Consider the following 13,188-nt stretch of genomic DNA (forward strand, 5'->3'; position numbering starts at 1 on the left):
CAGCTGATCTTATTCTGAATACAGCAGGACAACAACATCCCCGAAATAGAAGAGTGGGAAAGGTTGTGTGGGTGTTAATAGAAATAAGACCATTTTAGTGCCTTTGAAATGTTTGGATTTAGAGGCACGATGAAGACGACGATGAATGTTTACACCAGGACGGAAATACTAACACCAACCTTGTACTTAATCTGTCATCTGCACAGAGCCGTACTAATGTCCAAACACTATTTATATGATTTATTTTACAGGGTTTTTTTTAGTTTTATTATACGACATCAAAATTTAGTTAGAACTAAACATACAGGACAGAACACAGGGTTTAAAAAAGTCTTAAAAGGCTTGAATTTACAAATCTGTTAGTTTATTTTAGTTAACTTTTATTTGAGCACATAAATCATCAAATAAGACAGAACCATAGTTGGTTTGTTAGTTAGTTAGTATTTAGTTAGCTAGTTAGTTAGTAAGTTTAGTTTAGTTAGGTAGGTAGTTAAGTTTAGTTTAATTTGGTTAGTTAGTTAGTTAGTTATTTAGTTGGCTTACTTTTATTTCGAGCACATAAATCATCACATAAGACAGAACCATACAAGATCAAACTATGGAAAAGTGGTTAGTGTTAGTGTTGTAACTTTTCTATCGTTACATTAGTTTCTTTTCCATTCACCCTCAAATTGCGTGAATAGAACTTGCGCATAAAAAATGTATCTAATGAAAAAATGACAATTTTGCCAAAACTCTCGTTTTTCAATGAAAAGTTTTTGCACCGGCAAGAGGTGGTTTTTCAGGTGTAGCGCAAATGGTATATCACATAAAACTGCAATGGAAAGACCTTTTTCGCAACTAGAGTCAGGTGAAAAAAAAAAAAAGAATGTTGATGGACGTTACAACAAGAGAAGAAGAAGCGTGTTAAAACGAATGTGTGTGAATGTGTGGACACACCAGGAAATGGAATCATTTTATAATTTAGTAGGAGATAGAGGGGTAATACTATTTAATAATAATAATAATACTAATAATACTAATAATAATAATAAATAAACTATATCTGTAAATAAAACACCATATTTACGTTCGTCTCCTGTTTATAGAACAATGTCTCGTGTCATCTCGCGATAATAAATAAACAAATCAGGTATTGTGATTTCATGGAAAAAACGGCATTACACACTTCTGTTTTTTTCTACATTAGTAAATATTGGTAAAGTTTTTACGTAGATGTCGATGGAAAAGAGATTAGTGTGACGATTTAATGGATGGGTCAGAATTTTAAAAAATCACATAAAAGCGATCAAGTTTTGGATTTGGAGCTGAATAAATCGTGAAAAATAATCTGAGCTTAATGACATGAAGTTTAAAGGGTGTATTATTATACACACTCACTTGGGATAAGGTTAAAGTTGAGTGTTTGTCTACAAAACATGGACGTATTAATGCAATAAAAACACATTTTTACTGTCATTGATCAGCTTTTATTACTATTGGACAGAGTTCTTTTTCTTTTGTGTTTTTTTTTTAGATGTTCTTGGTATTTCTAACCCAGTCTGTTCCAGCTCCTACTTGTTCTTTCGTATGTTTTGCGTATGTTCAGATGTATGTTCAGATGTATGTTCAGATGTCTGTTCAGATGTATGTTCAGATGTCTGTCAGGCGCGTTCAGGCGTACGTTCAGGTGTTTTCCACGCCGTCTGCTCCTCATCTGCTCTGATTCACCATGTTTGTTTCCCTCCAGCTCCTTCACACATTTTCACCCATGATTCATTCATGTTGTGATTCTGTGTGAACCCACATGAACGTCCAACGGTCAGTGGAGTCCTCAAACGCCTCATGAACATCCCACTGTCAGTGGAGTCCTCGAACGCCTCACAGTTCTGATCCACACCTGCAGCTTCAGCGCAGAATCCTCCTGAGGTCAGTTTGACTGACGCTGCTGTTCCTCCAAAAAACTGAGGAGAATCAAGCAGACGGAACACGACAGCACAGCTTCTACTACTACTGCTTTTTCCTCTTCTTCTTCTTCTCCTCCTTTTCCTTCCTCTTCTTCTCCTTCCTCTTCTTTTTCTTTTCCTCCTCCTCAGTTTTCTTCTTCTCTTCTCTTTCCTCTTCTTTTTCTTTTCCTCCTTCTCCTCCTCCGTCTTCTTCTCCTTCTCCTTCCTCTCTTTTTCTTTTCCTCCTCCTTCTCCCCCCCATCCTCTCCTTCTTTCTCCTTCCTCTTTCTTTTCCTTTCCTCCTTCCTTCTCTCCTCTCCTTCTGCCTGACTGCTTCTATTAAACACAGCCCCAGTTAATGAGTCACCGTTAACCAAAACTGTGGAATTTTTGACTTTGCACAACCATCCCATGGGTCAGATTGGACCCTTTGGTGGGCCACAATTTGGCCCCCGGGCCTCATGTTTGACCCCCCTGGTTTATAGTAAGTGTAGAAACGTCAGGAGCTGCCCAGTAAACTGATCAGGAATGCAATCGAAAGTGCCTGAAAGTGTTTTCTGCTCTCCTCGTCTGACGGGATGATAAAAATGATTTCACCTTTTGATGTTCGGCAAAGAGAAAAAAAGATTCAAACCAGAAATTGCGATCTAGCAGAAGACACTTTGATCTGCGAAACCTGCTTCTGCTTCGAGATCACATTATGAATATGTTGATTTTCCCAGGATGGAGTGAGCCGACTGAAACACTGTGGCTGCAAACAGGGAAACGGGTTTGAGAAGAAGGAGGATGATGACAGGTGGAACCTTAATGACCCAAACATCCCACTGAAACTGTTAATACCTGTTGATCCACTAATCTGATCAATAGTGGAAATAACTGGGGCAAAATACAATTCTTCATCAGTTCATGGCACTTATTAATTTTTGTAAATTTATCAATTTTGTTCATTTTATTTATTATTTCTGCTCATTTTGTGGCTCATTTTTCTATGTTATTTATTCTTTTGTGGATTTTATTATTCATTGTTGTTCATTTTATCAATAACTTTGGCTGATTTTTATTCATTCTGTTGCTTATTTTCTTTTTTTTTTTTTACTTCATTTTAGTTCATTTTTTTATCATTTCGTATTTTCAAAGTTTTAATATTTGCTTTTGTTCATTAAAGTGACCTTTCACTAAAATATATCATTAACTGAACATAAAACAGCCAATAGCTATTTGATACAACAAGCAAAAAGCAAATAAATAAATAACAAAAATAGATTAAAAAAATACATGGGTTCAGGAAAGGCTAAATGTTCCTATAAATGTGTCCAGTTTATTTGCATGAGGATTATTTATTTGTTTCAGACATTTTTGTAACATGGGGGGGGCTTCATGAAGTGTAAAGTTTTATTGTTTATTTTTTTTACTTTCTTATTGAAACAAACAACATTGCAAAAACAGTGACAAACTCACACCAAAGCATCTTTATCTGACAGTTTAAGGTAAATTCACACCTCAGGAAAAAAAAAAGTGTCTATATCATGTTTCCATAGCAATGATACAACAAGCAAAAAGCAAATAAATAAACAAACAAGTAGATAAAAATAAATAATCAAATACATGATAGAGATTTTTATAACATGGGGAGGGGTTATTTGGCATAGCAACACACGTGTCTGTAATACTTTATAATAATGAGACTGATGAAGTGCAAAGTTTTATTTAATTTTTTTTTTTATTGAAACAAACAACATTGCAAGAACAATCATTATCTGACAGTTTAAGGTAAATTCACACCTCAGAAATAAAATATTGTGTAGTGTATATCATGTTTCCGTAGCAACGATACAACAAACAAAAAGCAAACAAGTAAAAAAACAAACAGATAAAAAAATACATGGGTATCGGAAAGGTTCAATTTTGCTATACATGTGTCCAGTTAATTTGCATTTTGTAACATGGGGGGGGGGGGGTATTTGGCATGATTTTACAAATGAGAGAAAAATGAACAACTTTTGAATTCTGACCGAGAAGGAATTGTAAAAAATAATGAGCTTTAATAACATGGCATGCCAAGTTTTTTTATTTTTAAATTATTTATTGAAACAAACTAAAAGCATCATTATCTGACAGTTTAAGGTAAATTCACACCGCAGAAAAAAAATAGTGCCGTGTGAATATCATGTTTCCATAGCACGATGCAACAGTTATAAAATGAATGGAGGAATAAGAGGACCATAAAAAAAAAAAACACAAAAAGTAAATAAAATACAATAAAATAAAATACAAGGGGTTTAGGAGAGGTTAAATTTTACTTTAAATGTGTCCAGTTTAATTTGCATTTTGAAACATTTGGAGGGGGGGGTTATTTGGCATACGTGCACATGTGTCTGTAATATTTTATAATAATAATGAGATTCATGAAGTGCAAAGTTTTATTTCAAATTTTTCATCTTTTTGTTGAAACAAACAGCATTGCAAAAACAGTGACAAACTCACACCTCAGAAAAAAGAAAAAGTTGTCCTGTAAATCATATTTCCATAGCAACAATACATCAAGCAAAAAGTAAACAAATAAATAAAAAACAAATAGATACAAAAAAAATACAAGGGGTTTAGGAAAGGTTAAATTTTGCTATAATGTATAACATTGGGGGGGGGGGTGTATTTGGCATACCAAAGCATAATTATGTTACAGTTTAAGGTAAATTCACACCTCAGAAAAAAAAAAAAAGAGTAGTGTATATCATGTTTCCATAGCAACGATACAACAAGCAAAAAGCAAAGAAAGAAAAACAAACAATAAATAGATTAAAAAACCAAACAAACATGATAGACATTTTTATAACATGGGGGGGGGGGGGGGGTGGTCTTTGGCATACCCACACATGTGTCTGTAATATTTTGTAATAATAATAATCAGATTTGTGAAGTGCAAAGTGTGTATAATAATAATAATAATAATAATAATAATAAGATCACCCTGACACCGGAAGTTTAACCCGTTAACATCAAACATTAAAGGGGTATACCTGATAATTGTACACACTGAGTATCTATAAAAAAATTAAAAAATCCATCATTACACAAGGCTCATATATGAACTAAAAACATTTTGCACAGACGGGGGGGGGGGCGGGGTCCAATCAGTGCGTGTGCTGGTGCGTAAAATGCGCCAGTGTGTCCTCCTTTTTCTGCGCCCACCTCTTTCCTCCTGTCCAATAAGAACAGGCAGATTTTGGAGCAGCCAGGAAAGACCTTGCCAGGCAGATATTGCTCAGTGATTCTCTCTCTCTCTGTGTGTGTGTTTTTTTTTACCCCCCCTCCCTCCGCAGAACCTCCACTCCATCCGTATTGTGTCTTTGCACCGGCCGTGCGTGCGTTACCGGAGCCCGGACAAGCTGCGGCAGGCATCACCGCTGACTGGAAGCTCCACGGCAGACAGACCACCGTAAGTACCCCCACCACCACGACGAGGAGCCGCTTTCATTCTTTTTTTTTTTTTTTTTTTTTTTTTTTGTGCTTGACTTCACACATTTGGAACCGCCGCCGCCGCTCCACACGCAGAACTCCGGTGCGTAATCGCTCCATTATTTGCCGCGCGCTCCACGTGAAAAGCTCGCGACTCCACAAACTCAACCTTAAATATTCCAACTAATTAAGTATCGTTAATCAATTCGGCTGTAATTTTCAAACCGAACCCGCACTTATTTGTACCAAATGAAGTCATGGTAACGTTGCGTGCGATTGTACAGTTACTCTGATTTTGCCGGAAGGTGTTCGGGTCTAAAAGAGGAACAAGCAGTTGTTTTATTTCACAAAAAAAAACAGCTGAGGTTTTTAATTTTTGTGCCGAATTAAAGGGTCGGTTCAGGTGAAGGCTCCAGCCTCTTTTGGATGGTTCTTGATAGTGTGCTTAACGCGAAAAATGGAGTTTTGCGTAAATGGACAGTTTTTGCAACGATGTTCGGTGGGACTTTTATCATGAGAGGAAGTCTGAGTATGTGAGCACTTTGCATCGTTTTCAGGTTGTAGTACTTTATTCGGTCGTTCATTACTTTAATCCTGCATGAATTATGAGGACCTTAGGCAAGTGTTTTTAGTCCTCTTTTGGCATGAAAAAAACAATGTGATTAAAATTTTTTTATGAACCTGTTTTTTATGGAGTTACAAAAATGTCCACTCAGCCAGACACCATGCATTTAATTTTTGAACAAAAGAAACATGTATTTAAAACACAATATCAGAAAGTGATATACTGTGTGAAAGCTATGGAATAATTTTTAATGCAGCTAATCAGATGTTTTCTCACATTTGAACATACTCTAATACTAGTTATTACTCACTTCATTGGCGATAATATTAAAAACCAGTGTTCAGAACTCAGAGCTCCTCCTTCAGCCTGAACTCTGTGCATGTGTGGATCCACTCTGTCTGTTTAAATCCAACAGTTTCCAGGTTGTTCCATACACACAAACGGTTGAATCTGGTCCCAGGCATGTGTCTGTCCAATTAGATTCAATTCACATCAATATTAGTTGAGTTCTAATTTTAAATGTGTGGGAAATGGGATTTTCAATGTTCAGTGTAAATGTCCACAGAGTCCACATTCCACAGTGGATGTGGACAATTTAGTTCCACATACAAGAGGTTGTTCTAAGCTACGGGTGGATCCAACTGGAGGAGAATCAGAGTCGTTTGGAATTTTGGATGAATTTTGGAAAATGTCTCAATGATGACAGATGGAAAATTGTAGATGTCGTGACCTTGCTGTGACCTTGAACTTTGTCCTACTGGGACCAAAATGGACTGGGTTGGTCCCAGGGCCTAGGCCTATCTGTGGGGAAGATCTGGGAAAGATGGGTGGAAGAGTTTTACACTAAAGATGAACAAGCAAACAAACACACAAAGCAAAGTGATCGCAACACCTCCTGGCGGAGGTAATAATTCAGCATAGTTCAGTAATTGTTTAGTCCACAGGTGTTAAACATGCGGCCCGGGGGCCAAATCCAGCCCACCAAAGGGTCCAGTCCGGCCCTTTGGATGAATGTGTAAAATACAAAAATTACACTGAAGATATGAACAGTCAATGGTGTAAAAATCTTTTTAATTCAGTTCCACATACAAACCAATTAGATCTCATTTGGGTCAGATCAGTAAAATATTAACATAATAACTTATAAATAATGACAACGGCAGATTTTATCTTTGTTTTAGTGAAAAAAAGTCAAATTACATGAAAATGTGTACATTAACAGTATTCTTTTATAAAAAATGTGAATAACCTGAACAAATATGAACAACCTGAAATGTCTTAAGAGAAGTAAATGCAATTTTACCAATATTATACCTGGTACTATAAGTTTGTAGTATTTGTAATTGTAATATAAGTTGTAACACACGTGTGTAAAGGATAAACTGAGGCAGAATATTGTTAAAATTCCATTTGTTTTTTTTTTTCAGACATTTCAAGTTGTTGGTGTTATTCAGATTTTTAAGGAAACATTGTAGATGTAAACATTATCATAATGTAATTTTTCCTTTTTCACTGTTCTTATTTTACTGGTTCGGCCCACTGCAGATCATATTAGGGTGAATGTGGAACTGAACTAACATGAGTTTGACAGCCCTGCTCTAGTCCACAGGTGTCAAACATGCGGCCCAGGGTCCAGTCCGGCCCACCAAAGGGTCCAGTCCGGCCCACCAAAGGGTCCAGTCCGGCCCTGGGATGAATGTGTGAAATACAAAAATTACACTGAAGATATGAACAGTCATTTGAGTTCAGGTTCCACCTTCAGACCAGTGTGATCTGAAGTGGGTCAAACCAGTAAAATACTATGGTAATAACATATAAAAACCCACAACTTATAATTTTTCTCTTTTCAAATGTAAACCTTTTCATGTATTTACACTAAAACAAAGTATAAGTTCGCAAAAACTACGAATAACCCGAAATGTCCTAAGAGAAGTAAGTGCAATTTTAACAATATTATGTCTGTAAATGATAAACTGAAGCATAATATTCAAGGTTCTAATAGTTTTAGATTTTTCATTATAGTTTAGTTTTATTTAGTTTTGACTTTTTTTCCTCTAATTCAGTTAATTTTAATTAGTTTTTAGAGCAGGTTTGCTAGTTTTTATTAGTTTTTATTTTCTAAATGCTTAGTTTAGTTTTAGATTAGTTTTAGTATTAATTTTAGTTTAGTTGTAGTTAAGTTGTAGTTCAGTTGTAGTTCAGTGGTCTCTTTTCTCTTCTTCTCTGTGGTTGTATTCAAATCAATCCCAGACAGGACTCTGCTGCTTTAGTCTCCATGTTTCCAGGTAGAGTGGGGACCAGAAGACGACTGGAAACCACAAGTGAACACAAGTGACGGACCCTTAAATATCATACGGTGACAGCACAGAAAACTGCTCAAGTGAAATAAATCGATTTCATATTAATTCGACATCGACAAACAAACGAAGGGAACTTTATCCATAATTTTTATCCGTTTTAGTTAGTTTTGTAAACACACAATACAGTTTCAGTTAGTTATGTTTTTTTCTTTTAATTATAGTTTTTGTTTATTTCATTTAACGAAAATGTTTTTTCAATTCGAGTTTTCGTCATTTTGTTAGTTTTCGTTCACGATAATAACCTTGATAATGTTTTTAAGATTGCACTAATTTATTCAGTTTGTTCCTGTTATTCACATTGTTTTAAAGGGTAGTTTGTAGATGTGAACATTTTTGTAATTTTGTAATTTTCCTTGTTTCGCTCTAAAACATAGAGGAAGGTTTGGAGTTGACATTATTTCAATATTATTCTGTTATTATTTTACTGGTCCGGCCCACTGCAGATCAAATTTATCTGAATGTGGAACTGAACTAAAAACAGTTGGACACCCCTGTTTTAGACTGTTTAGTCGATCTTCCAAGCCGTTCATTAGATTATGCTGTATTTCCCAGTTCTTTTGCACAGATTACTCCGCTGTGTCCTCACACAGATCACACCGTTTGAAAACCTTCACAGTCCTTCACTTTTACCGTCCTGCACACAAACGAGATTCACAATCGAGTCCAAACCACCCAATGAAAAATACCATTCTGTGTCTGTATTTAAGGGTCAGGTGAGACATCAGTGACAGATGAAATGGCAGAGACGAAGGCCGTGGTTTTCTCATAAAATACACCGCTTTGTGCAGCAGGAATGATGAATGACTGAGGAACAGTCGTATTAAAGTAGTTTTATTGTAACTCTTTGAACTTCTGGCAAAAATCCAGTGTTTTTTTTTTTTTTTTTTTTTTATGCACGGGCTGGTTTTGTTATTACAGGTTGGAGCTTGTGTCGTGTGTTTCCTGGCTCTGGTGGAGAATGTTAAAGCACGCAACTTCCAAAATATGTTAAGCAGGGGTGGCAAACTCATTTTCTTTCGGGGGTCACATTCACACTGTAAAATAAATAAATAAATAAATAAATAAATAAATACAAACGGTAATATTCCGGCAGCTGGGGCGCCAAAAAAATACTGTAAAATAACGGAAAATAACCATCTCATAAAAATACAGTAATTTTCCATAATTAAAATACAGTTTTTTTTGCCCTAACTTTACATGAGATTTAGCTTTTTTTAAATTTTTTTTATTTTTTAATGTTTAATAAAGAATATTTACACGTATTAAAACAATCCAATTACATCTATCTATCTATCTATCTATCTATCTATCTATCTATCTATCTATCTATCTATCTATCTATCTATCTATCTATCTATCTATCTATCTATCTATCTATCTATCTATCTATCTATATAAAAATAAATAATTTTCAGTGAGACTCAGTTGTCCAATCCACTGATAAAAACTGTATTTGGACAGTTTATCAGTGCTTATACATGTTATACATTCACAAAAATACATTTATTCAACATTTTTGTTGTGAAACCTCCTGTAATTACACAAGATATTTGTCAATGAACAAACAAGTCTGGTTCAACTGACAGAACTAATACTTCTTTAACAGTTAATTGTCAGTAATTTTGTCTTGTTTTGTTTTATTTTTTTTATAGTATTAAACTTTAAATTAACAGTTTAATCTCATAAATAGAAAATAAATATATGTGAAATTATGATACATTTGCAAATGTATTTTAACTGTATTTTTCTGTTAAAAAAGAAAACATTTCTTTTAAAAAATGGAAATTTTTTGGTTGTTCAGTTACAGTTTTTTCATGTTATTTTACATTTGACATCTAAAATCAGTCTATTTTTGTCATTTCATTGATATTTTCCTGTATTTTAAAAATACAGGAAAAATCAGTAAAATAAACAGTGAAAATTCTGTTAAATTACAGATATTTTTTTTTACAGTGGAGCCCAATTTAAACTGAAGTGGGCCGAACCGGTAAAATAATAACACGATAGCCAATAAATAATGACAACTCCAAATTGTTTGAGTGCAAAAAATAACATTCACTGATGCCTATATTTACATTTATAAACTATCCAAACAAAAAGGATGTGGAGAACCTGAAAAAAATGGAATTTGTAAAGAAATATAAGTACAATTTTAACAATATTCTGCCTCGACTTATCATTTCTACATGTGCATTATAGGTCAGATCTACAAAGACACAAAACATTTAGTAGCAGGAAGAAAAAGTGTTTAAATTGTGCTTAATCTTCTTAGGAAATATCAGTTTTTTCAGGTTTGGAAAGTGTATAAAAGCAACTATTTTCATAATTGAATATTTTCTTTTGTTTTTTGCACTAAAACAAAGTCGTTTAGATCTTATCATGCTATTATTTTAGTGCAAAAAAAACAAAAGAAAACATTCAATTATGAAAATAGTTGCTTTTATACACTTTCCAAACCTGAAAAAACTGATATTTCCTAAGAAAAATAAGTGCAATTTTAACAATATTATTCCTCGCCTTATCATTTCTACATATGCATTATAGGTCAGATCTACAAAGGCACAAAATATTTAGTAACAGGAAGAAAAATGGTTAAAATTGTGCTTAATTTTCTTAAGAAATGCCAACAATCCCAACAAAGGAACTAACATTTAATAAAAGTGTTAAATAGTAATAAATAAGATATAAACAAAAAAGAAAAACATAAATGAACCTCCACAATATCTGCATTCGAATAAATACCTAAAAATATCAATACAGTACTTTTAAATATCAATACAGTACTTTTAAATATCAATACAGTACTTTTAAATATCAATACAGTACTTTTAAATATCGATATAGTATTGCAAAATGAAATGTTGTGATATATTGCAGATCCGATCTTTTCTTCCACTCCTAGTGATCGTCATCCTTCTGAATCACATGTTCCCTGGTTTGGAGGTTTGGACGGTGCTACTGGCTCTAAACGACCGTCAAACTGAATCCTGAATTTAATGGAAAGAAAACAGTGTGAAAATCAATACGACGCCATGAGGCAAATGGAGTTTGATTATAACGACAAACAAACGGCAAACAGTCCCTTTGAAAACAACTTGATGACACTGGACACGAATAACATGTTCTATTTGAAGTTTGTATTTGAAAGTTACACATTATATGGACAAAAGTATGTGGACACGTTGAATCCAGGTGTTTCTTGGATCCAAAACAATAACGACTAATGTCAGAATATAGTTTATATTATGGGATACATATTCCATTAATTATCTTTGTTTCCAAAATGACTCTGAGATGGTTTTTACTTCATTTCTCTCAACATTGATTTTATTTAATCCATGACTCTGACTTTAAATGTTCTTCCTCTAAATTTCTTAAACATTTTTCCTGCTCTGACTGTAAATAATAATTTTCTATCATAACTAACTATTGACTTTCATCAAGAAAAATCTAAAATTAAACCTTAAGAAGATATTGATGTTTTTATGTCAAATCAGCATGAACAGCATTAACATCTGACAGCTGTAGACATGATGCGTCCCAATATTTATGTCCATATAGTTTATATGAATAAAAACAGATAAACTAATAAATAAAATGTACAAAATGTGTAAAAAAAAAAATGTACAAAATGAATGAAATCAAACCAAATAAAGTTGTAGATGCTTGGTTTATGTTCAGTTAATGATATATTTGACTGAAAAAAAATCACTTTTTCTTCTGTTTTCTCTGTTTTTGATATAGTAATCTTAGAAAATTTATGTAACGTGACAGAAATATTGATGTTTATGAACTATATAGACAAAAATATTGGGACACATCATGTCTACAGGTGTAAGATGTCCTGTTCATGAGGATTTAATATATGATATTAAGCATTAAGTATATTACCTGAATTCAACGTGTCCACATCCTTAAATGATTAAACCATCAAAAGTTGTCAAAAACAGTGGTTCTGTAATCCAGTCCTAACTCCTGTGTGTGCCATGTGACTAAAACAGACAGAAAAGAAAACATGGAATGAGTAAAAGCACTGTTTTTGTCAGAACAATGACACAGATACTGATGGAAGAACTGAAGGGATTTGGGTTTTTATCAAGAAAACATGTTAAATGCATAGATATCAGCTCTGAAATTAAACTATGAGCTGTTTTTGTTGGTATCATTATGTTTGTCCAAACAAATGGACCTTTAGTTGGACCAGGCATTAAAATGAACACCAAACTGAGCTCTTATTGTCCACAGACAGGAACTATACCTTTACCTTCCTTCAAGCCTGTAGGAGTGGAACTGTCCTGACCCTCCAAAAGTGTCTGTTTGGCTCAGATGGTTTTACTAAAAAGACTCCATGACTGCAGTGGAAGCTCAGCTTCCCCTAAAATGACTCCCATTAAATGCTCAAATCTGTTCAGTTGTTTTTGGAACACGTTCATCTCCCAGACCAGTCGGTTCAGAATCAGTTTGATCCCAGATCAGTGGACTGGATGTTGTTCACTTCTCCTCCATTCCCGTGTCTGTTTGTTCATTCCATCTCTGCTCAGTGCATTTGTCCTAGACGCTCAGCGTCCATGCACTTCAATGGGACTGAGTGGAACTGCTGGAAACTGACTCTAAACTGGACGCTAATTGGATAAATGACACCGTGTTGTCCCGCCCCCGGACGCTCGGCGTCTCTGGGGCTGAATGGAGCTGTGGGCGGAGCTCGGCCGGGCAGGACGCTGAGCTTCCGCGTGCCGATCGGAGGACGGGTCCAAAGGCTGAATGTGGTTTGATTGACAGCTGTTTTCAGATGTGCTCCTTCACTGACACAGTTCAGTTTAATACCGTCACACATTCTGCTGTGAAATCACAGAAACCAAACGAACTGTTCATTTACTGACCT

The 13,188-nt window shown here is 34.7% G+C and overlaps 1 protein-coding gene across 1 annotated transcript in view; it reads left to right on the forward strand.

The window, feature by feature from the left end:
- Nucleotides 1-5,271: 5,271 nt before the first annotated feature.
- The window catches only part of LOC115436460 (double-stranded RNA-specific editase 1-like), an 80,750-nt gene continuing 72,833 nt past the window's right edge, over nucleotides 5,272-13,188 (forward strand). The window contains exon 1 of the mRNA XM_030159357.1: nucleotides 5,272-5,361. The gene's annotated coding sequence lies outside the window, so the exon portion shown is untranslated. The remainder of the gene's footprint in view (nucleotides 5,362-13,188) is intronic.

Source organism: Sphaeramia orbicularis, chromosome 2, assembly GCF_902148855.1.
Source record: "Sphaeramia orbicularis chromosome 2, fSphaOr1.1, whole genome shotgun sequence".
In the NCBI taxonomy this organism is placed as follows: Eukaryota; Metazoa; Chordata; class Actinopteri; order Kurtiformes; family Apogonidae; genus Sphaeramia; species Sphaeramia orbicularis.